Below are 18,134 nucleotides of genomic sequence, written 5' to 3'. Positions count from 1 at the left end.
TACAACGGTGTTAACATATCCCACAAGTGACTCTGTGCTTGTAGCAAAGATATTACACGATGCGCAAGGACCCATTGTGCATATTACTATATTCATGTATCTTATGATTGATATTGCTGTAACGCGCTCCGACACCTTCGGGTCTGGCTAGTGCTATATAAAACCCTTAAATAATAAATACTAATAACTTGGAGAATATTGAGAGACAGTCCACATACCTTCCAGATATATATTTTTCAATAAATAAATCAATCAGTTTACTTTTCCTGCCTTTGAATACATTTATAAACGTTCACATTTCATAATAGTATTTTAAACGTGATTAACGCACAGTACAGAAACAGCCCTCATTCTCGCCACAGTCAACCTCACAGAGGAGACACACAGCCCTCATTCTCCTGTGTGCTGTGCGTCATTTGACACGGTCTCGCCAATGCTTATCTGTAAGGAAAACGGGCGGCATTTAAAAAAAGAAAAAAACCTGCTTTATCTAAAAACAGCCCCAGACATGGTGGTCTGCTGAGCCCAGCAGGCCACCATACCTGGGAGGGCCTGCCATTCCCAATGGGGTCGCAAATTGCGAGAGGCTCATTAATATTCTTGAGTCTCTCTATTTGCGACCCCATTGGGAATCGCTAACAGTGTGTTATACACTGTTGTACATCCAAAATAGCACCTCGCAAATTGCGAGTCGCAAAAGACTCACAATTTGTGAGGCGCTATTTAGGCCATCGTACATCTGGCCCATAGCATTACTTTTAGGCTGGATCTCCGGCAACATGTCTTTTAAATTCTGTTCAGTTTCCTGCATGAAATTTGAAAAATAAGCCATGCTGATTATAAAGACTGTCAGCCAACAGATAATTTTCACAAGGAACTCATTTGAACAAAAAATAAGGCAAGCTGTATTACTTCTTTGTACCCAAAGTGGAGTTGTATTTAGAACGGGGAGTTTTATCCTTTTAACTTTATTTTATTAGTTCCATACGAAATCAGTTAACATTTTTTTAATTAAAGCCCGCAAACAAGGGAATATCTATCAAGCCCACTTCAGCCAAACATGGGCGTAACTTTTATTTTGCAAATAACAATCATAAGAAAAAGGAGTAAAACAATTACTGTGTATTCACACTATATACAAGATAAAAAGTGATCCAAGTGACTTTTGTGCCCCAGGGAAGTGACCAAAACCATTAGTGACATATTATACAGTGACTAATAAAAAAAGCAGTTGGTTATTGGAGTTAACAAGGAGGCCCCTTATGGAATCAAATATCAATCCACTTAGTAGGATTTTTTTCTAGTGTCCGAGGACTCTCCCTTTCTGTAGTCGACGACGTTTCAACCCTCTCGCGTTACGGGGTCTGTTCAGGGCAAGGGTTTCTGGGGACTGTAGTGGGACCATGAATTAAAATAACGAAGGCTGAAAGTGAGCAGTGAAAAGGAAGCTGACCTAAAGTGGGCGTACCCCCGGCTTTCACATTTGTCCGAAGGTTTAGGATTAGTTCGTCTTGATGTAGATGGTCAAGGAATAGTGACCTGTTAAAACAAATGGGAATTTAAAATACGTAGAAGGCATGAATGAAACCAACTACAAAATAATAAAAAAAAAAAATAGGTTTATTAACCATACTCTGTGTTGGCCATAAATAAGCGACAAAACAGAACTATTACAATTGGAGAGAAAAAGATTCATAAAATCAGGCTGATTCTTTTACAAACGCCCGGTCTATCAGAAGGATGGCGGCAGTAATAGAGGTGCTATGGGAATCGTATATATCCGTAGTATGGATCTCAACCCATCGTGAAGGGGACAGATGATTTGTGAATGCCTAGGTCCGAAGGAATTCTAGATCAAAGATAAAGGCAAACATTTGTATGATCGTAAGTAAGATAACCACTCAAGTGCCTAATGCCACACGGGTATGCATAAGGGTCTAATCCAATGAATGAATTCAATCGGTGTGGAACGGTCGTAAAAGTGAAAAGCTCCCAGGATGAACCCGGGGGATCAAACCCTACACACACGCAGCATTAATGACAGCGAATATATGGAAACCCACAAGTTTCAGGATGACAGCTTAGCAGTAAACCAGCTCTTGTCACTAGACGGTGACGGTCATATTAGAAAGGTAACCATAGTAGGCTACAGTCAATAACGCAGCTAAGATGTTTCTATACATAGATTGCGCTAAGACAAGCGATACCATCGCGTAATTGGTACTCTTTTATTTTTTGAATAATATATTGTCTTTAGAAAGGCAATACAGGAGCCCGTAGGGTGCCGTTCCTAATACAGATAGTAATCTTCTCAAGGATTAATGCAAGTAGCACTTATGCATGTAAGGCATAATTCACAATACTTATTACACACAGAGGCCTATTGGATGGAGTCATTGATATTAGTGAGGTGCGATACATATTCATGTCATCATAGTGGTATACTTAAAATGTAATGGTTCTAACCATTCACCATATTATATACATCTTACATAGGAAACCTGAACAGTACTAGTACTCAGTACCTATGTACCCTGAATGGAAATTTTATATCATAGTTAATCATAAGTTTAAAAGAAACAGTTAATGATACTCTGGCATTAAAGATATGCGTCGTTAGCATTCCACTGTGACCCTGCTCTACTCACAGAAATCTTCAACTACAGTTCAGAAGAAGGTCCCTGTTCAGGTTCCTAGTGCAGTGTAAAGCAGTAGTGCTGGAAATGTTAGATTAATGCAAACAGATTAATTTGCGCCGCTCCTCAAGGCTATTCAAACCTTTCCGGATAGAAGCGCATTTCTCGATCCATTTGCACTCTAGGGTTTGTAAAATCAGTGACATGTTACCTCCTCTCTGTGGGGTCTTAGCTTTTTCAAGGACCTGCCAGCAAATCTCTTCTGCAGTGTGGGGTTTGTCTTTATAACGTTGGACCAGTGGTGCATTCTGAACTAAGACTGAACATTTTGATTTCACTGTTAATTTTTTAGATCTATTTTGCATTTCCTCCAGATTTTTATTTTCTTTTTCTTTTTTAAACCATGTGTTACAAACTAGCTTTGGCTAAACCAAAAGCATCGCTCTCTCGTTACAATGGAAAAACCTGTTGGTTTTTGCCAATGCTTGTTTTAATAAGGATTTTTCAAAAAATGCTACATAGATTCATGTCATTCAAACCAGGTTGCTTTCTAAAGAAACCCCTGGCTGCATGCCATTTTGTGATCTGTAACAATACATGTTTTTTGTTATATTGACTGCTAAATTCAGATATAGGAAATTCTATTAAAATGTTTTTTCACAACTCTTCTGCCTCCCACAAAAAAATCTTTGGCACTTTGACCAGTTTTCACAAAACCTGGCACAATCATTCGTAGTTGGCAAACCCCAACATTTTGAAAGTTTAATGCAGATTTCGCAAAGGGCACAAAAGCTACAAGTTGTCTGACATATCCATTTTTAATAGAGTTGAAGAAATGATCTTTATTTTCATATTTTTATTTTGCATTTGACAAGAAGTACAGTTCTACATTTCAACTCTTCCCACCCCACCCCGCTCCATTTCCCCACTCATGTAGGAACGAGTCACATTACCAATCTACGGATCTCCAACAAATTCCAGCAGTATCACATTAAATACAGGTACCAGAGGTTCACATATGCTTGGGTGACATTACACACAAACGAGCAATAACTTACTTTCATAGTTCAGCTATTATACCCTTCAGTTACGTCATTGAATCGCCTATAATTTGTTCGAGTTGTATTTTCGCCAATCGTCATACCGTCCTACCGTCTTGACCCTGCTCAGTGCAAACCAATTTACATCTCACCCCGCTTCCAGCACACATCGAGCGCACATACTCTCGCAACCAGTTCTTACTCGTGGGGGTAATCCAGCATCTTGCGACACATATTTTTGCTAACACTAATTCAGCGATTCTTTTTTTTCTGCATGTTTGGTCAATTTAGTGGGAGGTATCAAGCCCAGTAGACATATCTGAATAGAGCAACTGTCAAATCTTTCAGTGTCTTAACTCCCTCCCAAAAGTCAAGTATCCTTGGACATTCCCACTGTATATGTATGGACGTACCTGTCACATGGTTACATTTAGGGCAGCTGTCTGGTTTAGTGGGGTGCACCCTTTGCAATTAACTTGATTAACATAGTCCCTGTGCACACATTTATAGAGTATTAGTTTGAGTCTCGCATTGCGTTACACTTTCCTGCAATTACCAAGAGCATATATCATGTCTATAACCTGTGGTGCTTCACCTATGTCTGCCTCCAATTGCGGTATCAAAACACCTATATGAGGTGTGTTCCTCTGCAGAAGTAATGTATACAAGCCATTGATAAGTTTACTTTCTCCTTCCATGTCCGGTAGGAACTGATTAAGAAAGTGTGCATCTGTTTCCTTTGGGATCCCTACCCAGGCCTTGCAAATTGCCACAGACAACCCGGCAGAGGCCAGGAAACCCCCCTCCTGACAGATCCCACTAAGCACAGAAAGTTGCGTAACTCTTTAGTCGGCCATCCTCATGTTAATCCCCCATTGTATGTGGAGAGTCGGCCCTCTCCCCACTCCTCAAGAATATCAGCAACATGGGACTGATGTCTGTTAACCATGGTATCAGCTGTTGTAACTATATGTAGCCATCGTTGTTATCTTCCGTAGCCTGTTCCCATATGTCTAACAGTGTGTGTATCTGAAATGGGAGCTACCTCCTTCTTTCTGTGAACCAGTGGCAACGCCAAAATCTCACCAACGTATCCGTCACTGGGTCGTTATACTGGTCCGCAAACCACTCTACTACATGCTGTAGGTGTGAAGCCTGATAATAGCTTTGAAAATGTGAGGCCAGTGAACCCCCCGCTATCTTAGGGTCATTGCAACACCTTCAAACTAATATGCGCTCTCCCCGTACCCCAACATAAAAGGCGAAGCAGCTCATCTAATCGCCTGAAACAAGCATCTGGTACCCACATCGGCATATGCTGCCGGACACACAAAACTCGAGGCAAAAGAATCATTTTGTTAATCGCAGTTCGCCCCATGAGTGACAGTGGAACTCTTAGCCCTCGACGGATACTGCACCCCATGCTATCCAGCAAGGCTCCCACATTGGCATCATATATTTCAGTTATGTTGGAGCTCATGTCCACTCTTGGGTTAATGGGAGTCCTCTGTAGGCATAACCCAGAAAAAGATCATTCCCCCAATTCAGGTATCTGTATTGGATAAATTACAGATTTATCAGTGTTCAGCCTAAACCCCAGAATGTGCCCCCACTGCCATGATGGTAGCATACTCCACAGGCCACGGATGTTCAGGATCCCTTAAACGCAAAAACAGGTGATGGACAGAAGAATGCAGAACAATGTCATACATTCACCCCAGTACAGAGATCTGGGCCTAAATCCATCGTTTTTTTGCTCACCATGCCATTCCAGTATGAACCCAGCCATATGCAAATCAGTCTTGAACCTGTGCCTCATTTTTTTTGTTTAAATATCTTTATTAGGGGTTTTTTTTTTCTCCAAAAAATGTCCCCATTTGCTCATGGTACATATCATAACAGTTCTTCAGAAAACAAAGATTAAATAAGAGCAATGTTTCCAAATATACATTGCATTTTTGCGTCAATATTGTTGCGAGTAAACCACTCAGATTATTGCAGATCATAGTACAATGCGTTACAACATACACAATTTTCATCGAGTGACTATCGCTCCTAACACTCCCCAGATTAGCAGACCTACATATCCCTCCACAGTGCTTAATCGCCCGCGGAGAGAGAGGAGTACAGCCAAGTGAGAAGTGAGGGAGAGAAAAAGATGCCAGTGCTACTTAATAACATTTCCTATAGCAATAAGACCACCCTTATCAGATTGTCGTGGGAATGACAAGTGTTGAAAAACAATCTTCAGTGGCCAGTACACCAGGCCGACGAGGGAATGGTGCCAGAGGGAAATAGGAAGGAGGAAAGCAGATACCCCAACAAATTAAACCTTTTCTATATAAACTATAAACAACAATTAAAAGACTGCCTTCTAAAGACCGTTCTGAAAATCATTGCACTATAGAGTATGGGACATTTAAATGCAGGAGGTATGGCAGGAGAGGGCACTGGGGCGCAGGTCGAGCGCATGACAGTGCCATGGACCCGCTCCAGGTGCGTAGGTGCCGGGACATAATAAACAAAAAAAAAAAAAAAGGGGGGGGCAGAGGATTACGCAGCGCCAGGCCCACGCCACTAAATGCAACCAGTGAGAGGTGAGTGAATGAAGGTCTCCATGTGTCCGTCTCCCTCCCCCCAGGACCGTCGGTATGTGTCGTATGGGACGACTGCCTAGGTGTGGTAGCCCTCCCCAGTATTCACAGTGTTGAAAGCTGTCAGTAGGGCGTCCCATTGTAGTGCTATGGGATATTTACGGAGCCCCGCCGTCTCTTCCCTATGAAGTGCTGTGCTTTCTGCCTGCGCCCATATCTGAAGTGAGTGCGTCCAGCTGATCGTCTCCGGAGGGTTCGCCTGTTTCCTTGAACCTGTGCCTCATGGGATCCCTTAAAGTCAGCAGAATGTCGTCAGCATATAAAGATCCATCTACTTCATGTCGAGGTCATGATTTCATTATTTTTTTTTTTTTTTTTTTTGTTTATTAGATTTTTTCCGTACTCATTACATCAAAATAATTTGCACACAGCATTAATCAATACAAGGGAGGAACATTGATAGAGAAGAAAACCAAGGACCCAAGAGTTTACATTCCCAAAGCAATCTCGCTATATTCAGGGAGCCTCCTTCCATCTCCTAACAGGTTCTCATATACGCTTATAAATCACAAACAAGGGGGGGGGATCTGGGAGCTAAAGAAAGGTCCAGTGTCCATGCTCCCTAGACTAAGTATATATCACCAGGAGGACAAAGTTCCTACGGGCGGGTGCAAAAAGTCACCTAAGCCCTAAAAGAGGCAAAAAGAGAGTGAAAGAGTTCCTAGTTTAAACACCACTCAGTTCAGTGGAAGACCACTCTATGTCCTCTGTTGCCCTCACACACCCCGAAAGGTGTCATGCTTCATCATCGGGCGGTTGCTCCTCGTGGGGCCGGCGCTGCAATTCCCCACGGGCCCCCGAAGGGTCACTTTGACGGAGATCTTTTAAGTACCGCCGGATGGTGCATGTGGGTGTGTGAAAAAGTGGGTTCGGTGTGAAGGGTAAAAAGGGGTGCGTGCAAGTTTGTGAAAATATGGAGGGTCATCATGCAGCGAATCATATAGATGTACCCTGAGCAGAAATAAACTGCTAAGAAAAATTGACCCTGAAGGTACATTACGCCCAGGAATCATGGATCAAAGGCCTTTGGCGTTTAAACTAGGAACTCTTTCACTCTCTTTTTGCCTCTTTTAGGGCTTAGGTGACTTTTTGCACCCGCCCGTAGGAACTTTGTCCTCCTGGTGATATATCCCATATACGCTTGACAAGGGCTCTACCCTTTTTCCCCTTTCTATCGTATATCCCTTTTTCCAAATTGTATGCTGACAATAATCTGGCCAGCCATTGATGGAATGTTGGAGCTGTCTTATCCAACCATGCTGATGCAATACAGATTCTATAAACAGACATAGCCACAAACAACAAAAAAAGAGGTGAGCCAGATTGCTCTTCTGCCCCTCCTACTCCCAGAAGGATCCATACTGGTGTAAGGACAACATTAATTCCTAAATTTACGTCTAGAAAAGATTCGAGGTCATGATTTCAAATGAAAGTGACCAAACTAGTTATAATGGCAAAAAAATCCTTCACCGCTTCACGGATTATCTCCCTGTAATGCACAAGGCTGGAATCTCCACTGTGGTAATAGGGCCACATATGCTTGCCCCCGCATCATGGCCACAAGAGGGGCATGATCTGACAGCGTGTAATCAAAATATAGTGTCTGTCCAAATTCAGTAGCCTGATTTGGGTGTACCCGCATATAATCAATTTTATAAGAGGTGCCATGGGCAGAGAATAGAAGGGCAGTTTGTTTGGCCACAAACCGCCCTCCCCAATTCTAGTAAATTGAACGCATCGATACTCTCTAAAAGTGCCCGAGACGCTCTGCCTAGCGGCTGCGCCACTAGCCGGGTACTGTCTAACTCCCTGTCCAACACACAGTTCTAGTCCCCCATCCAGATAATATTGTGGTGTGCAGAGGGCGCAATAACTCGTCAACGCTTCATAAAAATTAGGAGTATCTATATTAGGGGCACATGATGTAAAAAGCACGTTTGGTACAACCCAATCTCTCCCAGCACAACCATATAGCGCCCATCCGCAGCCTTCAACTCCATTTCTACACGTAGTGGGACACTAGTACCCACCCACAGTAGCACCCCTCGTGCTGTAGAAGTAAAAATTGCATTCCATAGTCTCTCTCCCCACTTGGCTTATAGTTTCTCAATCTCGTGGGGCAGTACGTGTGTCTCTTGTAACAACTACTTTAATTTGTTGGCTGCGAACTTAACACCATATTCTTTGCGGCTTAATAGGATTCTGAATCACTGTAACATTCCATGATACGATTGTCACCTTCATATAGAGTTGTAAAAATCATTTATCAATCAAAAAGGGGGGGGGGGGGGGAATGGGGTGCGCTTATAGGTCCAGCATACATGCCCCTGGGTATATGCATCACAACAAAGGTATACAGTTCCTAGAAAGTGTAGGACGGAAATGGAGAGGACTGACCTGTGTAAGTTAATTTCCCAAAAGGTGAGGAGTCTCTCACTTTAGGAACTAGGACCCTCACACACCTGGCTGGGTGTCATGCTTCATCATAGGGCATGCTCCTCGTCAGGCTGGCGCTGCAGTGCTAGCTGGGCACCTTATGAGGGGCTCTTTTTCGGACATCTTTTATTCCCAATGCCGTAAGGAGCGGTGCGGGTATAGGACCTTGTGGTGTAGATGAGTATCAAAAGTGTTCGTGCAAAGTGGGGGGAAAAATAGTAAAATGGGATTTAGTGGTCCTCAAAATTAATTTTAATCCCGGAGTTCACTAGTCCCAGTTAAAAACAGTAACGGCCTCTACTAATGTAATGTTCAGCAGGGGCTATAGGCTAAAGGTCAACATGTTTCTTGCAAGGGTTGTCACAGGGTCAAATGGCAATTCGTCAGGATCAGAAATGTATAACTATCTGCACAGTGGTTGGTTTCCTTAATTAGTATCCAGGGTAGACCAAACACACAAACAACCTAACGGGGATGTACCTTGTTTAATGGCCTGACCTAGAAAAGTAAATCTCAGGATTCATTAAACCGCCCTCTATCGGAGCAGCATGCAAATTGAAGTCCAGCTGGTAGTGAAAGGTAAAAAGTGATCGGCGCAGTAACAAGGAAGAGTTATGTGGCATGTGAATGAGGCTAAAATCAAATTGTGCGGCCAAGTGTGAGTTCACAAGCCAGCTTGGTAAGGGACCCCAGTCGCCACGCCAACTGATAGTCTAAAAATGTGTGCAGTGGCATCTTTTATAATCTGTAAAAACAGTAAATTGATTGGGGAGTTGATGGACATGTGTTTGTAAAAGTGAAATGTGTGGGTCCGCACTGGGATTCATGGTGGACAGAACAACACAGCTGATTGCATAAAAACAATGTAAGAATGTGCGATGAATGGCACGGGGGCTGCAGAGGTTGATAGTGGTAAAGGTAGAGCAAGCCAAATGGGGTTATAAAGAGTACGGATGTAGTACTGCACCCGAGATAAGAAATGACAGGTCGCATAAGTAGGATGCGAATGTGGCAGATGTTGTGTAGACGGAGTTGTAAAGTAGCAGATGTGACTGTTAGATGTCTTGGGTAAGGCAGTATGAGGCAACTGGATGTTGTCGTAGTGTAGGCAAAGTAACACAGTAGTTGTGATGCTCTAGGGTCATTCCATATAGAAGTATGTGGATAGGATAGCGTGTGTGCCAATAAGTTGGCTAAGCCCATTTGAGAGATATTTCAGATAAGTTCACCCCAAAGATGTCCTCATTAAGACCCTGTCTGTCCGTGGAGAGTCGAAAAATCCAACTTTACTCTCTTCTGAAGAGGGCATTCTTTTCACCTGAGGGTGTGCCTCGATTACTGTCCATCGTAAACTGTGTAGTGTGCGTCTCTACTGTTCGAAGTGTTTGCACATCTTGGTATTGAGTTTACAGCAATGAACGTTACTGCGATTTTCCATAATCGGAGTTTTTACCATCCTGGTAGTCCTACCAATATATCGTAAGTTACAAGGGCATGTGAGGGTGTGTATGCAGTTGCTAGTATTACAGTTGGTATGTTTTTTCTGTACCCATTTGAACGTGTTGGAGAGTTTAATGTCTTTAGTGATCTCAGTGAAAGCACACACTGTGCAGGATCCACATGGGTAGTGTCCTGTTTCTGGGGGTAAACCCCACAGGGATCTTTGATTACACGGATAGAAGAAGGCGGTCTGGTATGGAAGAGTATGTCCTTTAAGTTCCTTGTGCATTTAAAAGCGAAGTGAGGTGGAGGTAAAGTAATTTCACCAGTTTGTAGAATGCCCCAGTGTTTTTTAATGATCTTGCGAGTTCGATGTGGTGACACCTGTCAATGCGTCTGTTGTTTGTCTCTGATTCTGTTCCTACAGCGCCTCTCTGTTATTATTTCTTATCCAATTCTACGCCAGTTTTATGCTGTGTGTGGGGTATTCACAGGAGTTCTGTTCCTACAGCGCCTCTCTGTTATTATTTCTTATCCATTTCTACGCCAGTTTTATGCTGCGTGTGGGGTATTCACAGGAGTTCATAAGATGTGCTACGTTGGTTAGCCTTAGTATTGTAGTCCGTTAGGGTACTACAGTTGCAGCGCAACCTCAAAAATTGTCCAAAAGGTAAGTTGCCTTTCGGAGCTTTAGGATGGTGGCTGCTGTATAGGAGCAGGCTGTTGCAGTCAGTGGGTTTTCTATAGACTGTGGTGCTTAATTGTCCGTCAGTCAATGTAATCATGAGATCTAGGAAAGGGATGTTCATGTGGGATATGGTGTGGGTAAAATGGAGGTAGGGATTAAGAGTGTTAATCCACCTACAAACGTGCTCGCACATTGTCAATTCTCCCTTCCAGGCAATCAAGATATCATCAGTGTTTCTTCGCCAGAGTAATATGTTGGTGTTGTAGGGATTAGACTCGCCGAAGATCATCCTTTTTAGGTCTCGCCTGGCATAGCTGCGCGAATGCACAGTCTCGTCCGGCGAGATTTAATGTTTTGAGGGATTTTCTGTAAGGGGCATTAAGCCCCGCCCCTTTTTTCCATTGGCTGGCGTCACCGCTTATGCTAAACGGTGGCCAGCTATTGGAAAAGAGGTGTCGGTGACGTCTTTGCTTGGCTTTCTGAGCCGTCCCATTTGGACGGCCTCGCCTGCTTTGTGTTTGTCGCAAAAGGTTTCTTATCTTTATGGGGCCAACCACATGGCCCCATAAAGACAAGAAACCCATGAACAGGCGAGGCGAGGCCGTCCAAATGGCTCGGCAGAGAAAAGCACGAGCAAATACGTCATGGCGTCATGCGATCTGCTCCGGGCCCCGGGAGGAGCGAAGAGGAGCGCCGTGCTGCAGCTGAACGTTTCCACGTTCCCCAAACATGTGGTGCAGTACACGGACTCTGGAAGGAGGAAACGCAGAGACGGCTCGTTTTTAAGGTGCTGCGGGTTTAGGGGCATTCTTTATTTAAACACGAGTGGGGAAAAAACAGCTGGTTTAACATGGCCGCCTTGCAGCTGTGCGAGCTGGCCTCTCCCACTCCAGCGGGCTGTTGATTTATGGCTAACAGGATCCGAGGCCTCTTTATGAAGAGATAAAATGCGAGGTGTGCTTGAACATCAGAGAGCTATGGGAGGCATGGGCGGCTGCCGCTTCCCCTCTAAAAGCATTCCGGTAAGACATCGTTGATTTCCAATACACCAAATAGATTGCTTTGCGTCTCTTGAGCAGATCGTGCATACAGAGACTGCTATTTGTTAAAGGAATCTTTTCTTCAATTACCAATGTGAGCCTAACCCGCCACAGTTGTGGGATTTGTTACAGTCCGATCTCTTTAGGACTTGGACCTTGGCGTGCGTTGGGGGTATCTAGTGTTCACGTCACCACCATCACTACTCTCCACAATCGCTGCTTTCCAAAACCAGTACCCTCCACTACAATAAGTGTTCACCTACCCCACTATGCATGACCACCACACACTGCTGCCAACACCTGCCAAATCCACCATTTTTCACATCACAGCTCTGCAGTCCCGTCACATTCTGCCTCCATCACCCGCTACATGCGCCCCCACCCCTTTTAGCCGATGCGGTGTTACTATTCGTTATGGTAACCTCAGTACATCTAGTACCAGTGGGTCACCCTTGGATTTACAGCGCCATAGATTTCATTTGACTAGAATATGAAGGGCAAGCGTAACTGTTAAGGTTGTGCCGTGCTTTTCTGGTACCGACTGTCATCACTGCTTAAGGAAGCCTCGGTTCAAACAAGTGAAATGTACTGAACAGTTATTTTGAGGTGACAACCAAAGACAGAATGATAAAGCCGTTTACCACCATATATTTTAAGTAGCCCACCAGAGGAAACCCTTTAGAGTGGATGTCGTACGCCAGTGAAAATATACGGGGCAGGTTATTTCGAGCAAATGTAATACCAAACATGCATTCAGGCATTTACTACACCAAAGTAAATTCAAGTTTATTACCACAATGCTGCAAAATTTATAGGCGAAAACTCTTTTGTACTGCTTCGCGGACTTCAGGTAATAAATAATTTACACATTAAAACAAGACTACTAATACACAGTGTAGTGGGAGGGTTAAAACAAGACTACTAATACAAAGTGTAGTGGGGAGGGTTTTGTAAGTGAGAACTAATTGAAGCATTCAGAAAAGATAACGAATTCAAATGATAAAAATTTTTCACATGAAAGTAAAATGAACTAGTCTCCAGAGCGAAGAAAAAGAGTGCTTAGAAGCAAAGTTTCCAGAAGAGTTCATTGTCTCAGTCCTGAATGTGTTTTACGCTGCTGTTCGTGCTATCTTGGCCACTGGAATTGATTTGCTTGTCTCCGTCCAAATTCCAACATGCCGGATAGTGTCACGTTTTTTTGTGTGCAGTTTCGCGTAGTGTAAACTCGAACCTAAGGTATTGGAGCGCTTTACATGACCACCAGTTAGTTACATTACACAAGGACACATTAATTTTTTGGTAGGCACGGGGGAGATTAAGTGATTTTCCCAGAATCACAGGATCTTGAACCGACGCCGAGACTCGAACTTGGTTCCCCGGCATCAAAGTCGACAGCTCTGGCCGTTATGCCACATCCCTTAACTTTATATACCCATGTCTATAGATGCACTTACATGTTACACCGGATTGAAGGGATAAGAAATGCCTCTAATATGAAAATACGTTATTTCCGGCACTATTGAAAGTGTGGCATAGGCTACCACACATGCAGAAATGCGTTCTGGGCATATAAATAATTGCTTGTTTTTCCATTGCGCTTCATAGCAAGCTTGAGCTTGTGTGCGAATATGCACTAAATTCTATTAACAATACAAACCGCAGTTCTGTCGCATCTAGGCGGTGCCCCATTCAATGGCGCTCATTTCTCCATATGCGAAGGATGGAAGGCTGTGGCTGCCGTGCCAGGATTCGGACTCGTGATCTGCAAGTTTCAGAGGTGATAATTCAGTTGACAAAGCCCCTTACTCTTCATAAATGTGCAAGGAAAATACACCCTTTTAATTGACGGAGCCAAGCCATGAAAACAAACAAGGAAACAATAGTTCTACGTAGTTTCGCGCCCCCCCAATGACCAACAAAAATGGGTAACAGAATACCATATGTATGTTGGGGTTCCATTGGGTAAGAACTGCTGTACCAGCTTTCACTGAGTGGGCCCATGAGGGAAGAAGGGTTAGTATATCATCTACATGTAACTGTATAAGGAGATCTGAACTTCTTAACAGGACACTGAGAGCAGGCAAACAGATCGTGCAGCGGCAAGCACTGTCTGTGTATTTATCTTCCGTCCTCTGATAGCGGGTTTTAACACTTTAGCTTCATTAACAAACTATGCGTGCTGTGGTAAGGATGGCCACCTCGAATAAAAATATAAACAGGACAAGAATCATCTGTTTATCGAGCAGCACGCACCAATGATAAATTCGCGGTCAGGGATTCTTACAGCCTAGCTAATGTTCTCAGAGCATAGAGAACATGTGAAATTTGTGTTTGAGCTAAACGATTTAGGTGAAATACAATGACCACGTTAAATGGGTTTTTATTTTAATCTGAATTAATTCACACGAGATAAACATACTATAAAGTAAGCGATGGCTGATGAGCTTGTTATCTCTACTACCCCTGCGTGCTCTGTTTATTCAGCAGCAGAAACATCGGTGCTCGTCTAGCGCTGAAGGCACCAAGGGGCTGCACTTTTAAAGTTTAATTCCCAAACTGAATCCAAAACATAACAACTGATTACATCGCTGGCCTTTTCAATTTGAATATCAGTACGTGCCTACATTTATCTATAATGTGCATTGGCTTTATAAATCAATAATAACTTTAACTTCAACTTCCTTACAGTACCTGCAGGATTTCCTTCGAAACTGCGGGGCAGATTTACAATATCTGGCGCATCCCTGCATATCAGCAGGGATGCACCAGTTATTGTGCGCCACAGCTCCGCCACCTCCTCAACATCCTACTGATGCTGGGTCCCGGCGGGCACCCCAGGCTTGTCAGCACCCACGCATAAGGTACCCCAGGACCACGTTCCTGGTGTGCAAACACCCCTGAAGATCTGCGTGACGTTATCTGTGAGAAAATGGATTTACAACTAACCAGAACAAGCATTGACATAGCCAATAGGTCTCGCTTTTGTGAGAGTTTATGCTATTGGCATTGTAAATGACCATGCCTTTTTTTTTTTTTTTTTTAAACCAACACATTAATAAAAGGCATTGTAATCTACAATGCCAATAGCTCAAACTCTAGTAAATGCGAGACCTAATGCATTGCAAATGCTTGTTTCAAAAGCTGCCATGTAGAGACATGCCTAACTCGGGGCAAATGTGCTGCCCATGGAAGTCCCCTGGGTTTGGTGGTATAGTTGGTTTTTAATTGAAAAAAGTTTTCAGTTAAAGCTAGTGTGGCACATCCCAAAATGAAGTTGACAGGGGTAGGTGAATCCCAATCCTCAGCTAGGAGGGCAGCCTCTATCACTTCCAGTCTGACTGTTTGGGGAAGGTTTGTGTAGAGTGCCTCTCCAGCCAACGTGACTAATAAGTCAGTTTCAATTTGTAGTGTGAATGTTTTCAATCAGCCACAGTACATCCCTCGTGTCCTGTAGGAATGATGGGGTTTTCTGTATCACTGGTTGTAAAAAGTGGTGACAGAACCGTGACAGGGGCTCAAGGAGAGAATCAATCCCTGATACAATGGGTGGGGGATTTTGGCCCTTGTGAATTTTGGGTAGCATATAGAAGTAGGGCATTCTTGGTTCCCTATTGATGAGAATATCAGCCTCATTCTTGCTGATCCAACCCTGAGTTTCAGCTGTGAAGACCATTGCAGTGATGATAGGCTCACTGGCGATTGGGGTGTGGTATTTAATCTTGGCTAGTTGGTGATTACATTCAGTGTCGTAGTCCAAAGTTGACATGATCACCGTAGCCCCTCCTTTGTCTGTTTGTTTGATGGTTGTAAAAATCATCTCCTATACATATTTCAATTGTTGTATCAATAAATACTGCGTTGACTCCAGTCACTCCCTCCCAATGGGTGTATGAAAACAAAACTCTCCCTCCCCCTCCCGTGTGGACTAGCCCAGCTTGGCCCCCACATGCGACACAACAGGTGTCTGCCTCCCCAACTTACAATAACACAATCAAACTTCGCTTGTAAAGCGCAATGTTCCCCAGGGTTCCAGATGTAGGAAGCCTAGGGACAGCAACGCTATTGGGGACAGGCATGCCAAGAGCAAATAATGTATCTTACCCACCCCAGCCCGACCAACACGTATACTGTTCTCAATTGCTTGTAACACACCCTCTCCCCCTTGTTCATCTCCTATAATGTCGGCTCTTCTCCCCATTATCTATCGTCGTCAGAACACTGAACTGAAACAACATTCATCATCTACTGGTCATCAGTGGTTCTCCAGAAACTGCATGGCTTCCTCAGGTTGTTCAAAAAAAGACCTCTTTCATTACCAATCAATTCATAGACTTGCTGGGGGCAGCAAAGCATAATCCCACCCTCTGTCTCTAAGTTTGTTTAACTTCTACAAATAATTTACGTTTTTTTTGGTTAGCCATGCCATATTCTGGGTAAAAAGAAATTCGGTTACCAATGTACTCTACCTCCCCCTTCGTACGAGCCGCTGCCAGTATACCCACTGTTCGAGGCATATGAGCTGCAGATTACACACTTGTGCATACACACTTGTGCATAGATCGCCATCTGGTGTTGGGCCCGGATGTTTGCAGTTTGTTTTTCCTCTTGGAAAGTCTTTGGAAGTCACGAGGTCGGTGACTCCTCCTTTGGATCGTATTGCGCATGGGCTTCGGCTCCATCCTCAGATTGTTTTTTTTCCGCCATCGGTCTCGGATGTAATCTTCGCGCTCCGGTTCCGAACAGCTTCCAGTTCGACGATCGACGCGCAATCCTCACCCCAAACCGCGGTATTGTTTAGATCGCGATCTCCCCTACTCGACTTCGGTTCCATTCGTCGATGGCGGCCTTTGGGCCTCTCCAAGCCTCGGTCCTGGCTAATGGAAAGGACTCTCGATGTGGGTCCAAATTTCCCCACACCGATCTCCACGAGGTATGCAATCTCTGCCTCTCCCCTGAACACGAGGCTCGAGACTGTCTGACGTGTAAGTCCTTCCGGTCCAAAAAGACTATTCGGGACCGAAGAGCCAGAAGAACTATGGCGCACTCCTCGACGACAATTCCGGACGACATCTTCGGAGAAGGCATCGACGCTCCAGAGCGTTACACCGAAGAGGGCCTCGTCAGCGCTTCTGAGGCTGACGACTCAGATGTGGAGGACATCACCCCGGCGCAGAGGGTCGTGAGTACTGATTTCCCCCCCCCCCCCCCCCCCCCCCCCGCCCACTCCCCCCCCCCCACGCCCCTGCCGGCACCGAAAAAGGCTCCGGTCACACCTTCGCCTCCGGGCCTAGGCTAGACCAAGGACACTGCTTCCAACATCGCACCTTCGGGCCCGGTAAAGAAGCCAAGCAAGCCTTCCGGTGGCTCAGGCTCGAGCCAGCCTATCGTCGGTGCCGATAAACACGCTTCGGCACCGAAAAAGAAGCCAACCTCCATATCGACACCGAGCCCCGCACCGAAGCACTCGGGGACGAAACCCAGCTCTTCGGCACCGACGCCACCTTCGGTGCCGACCAAAGCCCCCAGGCCACCGACACTTCGAGGCCGAAATCCATCTCGGCGCCGACCAAGCGTCCGGAGGTTCCCAAACCAGGTTCCAAACAACGAACCGGCACAGAAAAGCCTAAAAAGCCAACGGCCCGACGCCTCCGGCGCCGACCGACCGACCAGCCTCACCGGACTTATTTACACCGGATCCCTTGCAAAAAACACTCACCAAGGTTCCAAAAACTGGACATTTAACACTCTCTTCCAAAAAGAGACATTTGGAGAAGCCTGCTCCACCTCCGCCTCCAAAGAGGAAGGACTCTGCTACCTCTCCGTTCAGAATACCTTCCCCACCTCTTCCACCTCCACCCCCTCAGCCTTCTCCACCCCAACCTCATCGTTCTCCCACCCCTTCTCCACACGATGATGATCACGGGGACCCATATGATGAAATGGGGGATGTCCCCCAGGACCTACCCACAGGGGACCCCACCCCTACAGGATCCCCAGACCCATGGGACGACTACAATATCCCTGATATCCCCAACGTCCCACAAGATGATCTTTAGCCCTCCAGACCATCTCCACCAGAAGACTCATTGGGGTTCCTCCATCTACTGCAAAGGGCGGCACACTATCACGGGGTAGACTTGCATACCGACCCCGTGGAGGAAGATTTCCTCCTCGACACATTCGACACCACACATAGGTCT

General features: G+C 44.9%; 1 protein-coding gene across 2 annotated transcripts in view; it reads left to right on the top strand.

Annotated features, from left to right (window-relative positions):
- Positions 1–18,134, top strand: part of SHQ1 (SHQ1, H/ACA ribonucleoprotein assembly factor) — a 260,154-nt gene that overhangs the window by 12,877 nt on the left and 229,143 nt on the right. The window lies entirely within an intron of this gene.

This window comes from Triturus cristatus, chromosome 9, assembly GCF_964204655.1.
Source record: "Triturus cristatus chromosome 9, aTriCri1.1, whole genome shotgun sequence".
Taxonomy (NCBI): Eukaryota; Metazoa; Chordata; class Amphibia; order Caudata; family Salamandridae; genus Triturus; species Triturus cristatus.
Note: the sequence above shows the minus strand (reverse complement) of the source record. Positions and strands in the feature narration are given on the sequence as shown.